Consider the following 2,092-nt stretch of genomic DNA (forward strand, 5'->3'; position numbering starts at 1 on the left):
TTGTTTTTCGCCTTTTGGGCGTCTTGTGGTGGGCGTTCACTGCAGAATTCTCCTTACCCACATTTTGTTTTATTTTGCTGGATGTATTCCGGGGCACCCGCTGGTTTGTTTGCTTTTTGTTCTGTTGTTTTTCGGGTTGCCTTGTTGTACTATGTCTCTATTTATGCTTTGATGTTATGATTGTATAGCCTTTTTGCGGAGGTCTTGGCCTAGTCCCCCTCCCATTAGGTGTTTTTTGTTATGCTCTTTTGTTGTATATACTGGTAAGGGTCCGCCGAACCCCCCCGCTTCCGGCGGTGTTTCTGGGAAAAAAAAAAAAAAAAAAAAAAAAAAAAACCCTAAACCCTAAACCCTAAACCCTAAACCCTAAACCATCTTTGCGCTTGGGGCAATGACGCAGCTAGTGAGGTTCTAACCGAGGCGCGTCTATTGCTGGTTGAAAACTATTTCCAAACCCCCTCTTAGGCCTGGGCTTGTCCCTGGCCTTCGAGAATTTCTGGAAGGGCTCCTTTTATAAAGGTAAAGCCCTACAACAAAAAAAAAAAAAAAACCCTAAACCCTAAACCCTAAACCCTAAACCCGAAACCCGAAACCCGAAACCCGAAACCCGAACCCCGAACCCCAAACCCCGAACCCCGAACCCCAAACCCCAAACCCGAAACCCGAAACCCGAAACCCCAAACCCGAAACCCCAAACCCCAAACCCCAAACCCCAAACCCGAAACCCCAAACCCGAAACCCCAAACCCCAAACCCCAAACCCTAAACCCTAAACCAAACCATTTCGCCCCTAAAATTTTTTCTCTAAAGTGAATAGTGACCCAAAATAAGCCAAAAATCGCCCAAAAATCGCCTCCATGTTAACGCCGGTTTCCGGCCGGCCAATGACACCAACAGATGCGCCTCGACGAGACGAGGCTACTGTAAAAATTTCAGGTCAATCGGAGCACCTTTGCTCGGCCAATTCCACGTCTGAATGCTCGAAATCTGCGCATTTTCCGGCGAGCTCGATCGCGCCGGCTAAAGCTCATCTTCCGGCTACGACTCTTGTACCACTAGAATCATCTTCTCAAATCGCACCTTGTGTTCAAATTTCAGGTCAATCGGAGTCCGTTTGGTTCCCCAATTCATCCGGCAAAGTCGCGAATTTACTGTTCACAGAATCGCCGCCTACGGTTTTCTCGATTCCGGCCGCTTCCGATGGTGTTTGTTCGATCGGGGTCCCGATCTGTAATACCCACTCCAAGGCGCTTCATATGGTACCAGCACCGATGTCTATAACGTCTCCGATGGACGGGATTTTCAGATCTACGATTACAAGCTCTATTCACTCGCCTTCGTCGGACGTTTGCTTCAATTCCGGCGCCGACACTTCTCTAAAATTCAATTCCTTTGGCCAGAGCTCTAATCAAGGGATGGGCAATCGTTCCATGTTGCCAATTTCGGAAAATTATTCAGAGATCGGAAACGCCCAATTTGGTGTTCTTGGCTCGAGTTCATCACCGATTTCGTCCCGAGTCACAATCGTTCCGGCCGGTTCGGGTAGTGGTATGGCCGGTTCCGGCTTCGCATTCTCCTCTCCGGCATTAGGTGGTGCTCAGTTTGGTGACTCTCCGGTGAACTCGGTCGGCTCTCTGAGTTCACTCGGCCGAGTTGGACCGGCAGTTCCTCCTTCGCGGATTGCTGCCTCGGTTGTTCCATCGGCTGTTTTTGATCGTTCTTCGAAGGTTTCTTGTCCTCCGTCAGTCTCTTTTAAGGATATTTTGAATCGTACGTCTCCGGTTTTGCCGAGTCAGAGTTTTGCTGACATAGTTGACTCGATGGAAGAAGTGCCAGCTCCGATTGTTCGAGATGGGATTCCCGGTATTTTGTTCCCGGATCAGGTTATTTCGTCCCTCTCTGCTTCTTTTAAGTTTGCTTTGGTAGGGCGAATCACTGGGAACCGGGGTTTGACTCCTAATTCTGATATTTTATCTGCTTTGTCTTGTGTTGGTTTGTTGGGTTCTCATACTGTTCGTTTTCTTCCTCGGGGATATATGGTTCTCACCCTTTCCTGTGAGGAGGATTATTTGAGGTTTTGGACTAAGCCTCTT

General features: G+C 48.5%; 1 non-coding gene across 1 annotated transcript; it reads left to right on the forward strand.

Annotated features, from left to right (window-relative positions):
- Positions 1 to 373: 373 nt before the first annotated feature.
- On the forward strand, positions 374 to 527 carry LOC142534254 (U4 spliceosomal RNA). The gene has a single exon (XR_012816942.1). It is a non-coding gene; the product is annotated as a U4 spliceosomal RNA (small nuclear RNA).
- Positions 528 to 2,092: the final 1,565 nt, after the last annotated feature.

The sequence above is a fragment of the Primulina tabacum genome, unplaced genomic scaffold (assembly GCF_025594145.1).
Source record: "Primulina tabacum isolate GXHZ01 unplaced genomic scaffold, ASM2559414v2 Contig437, whole genome shotgun sequence".
NCBI classification, from domain to species: domain Eukaryota; kingdom Viridiplantae; phylum Streptophyta; class Magnoliopsida; order Lamiales; family Gesneriaceae; genus Primulina; species Primulina tabacum.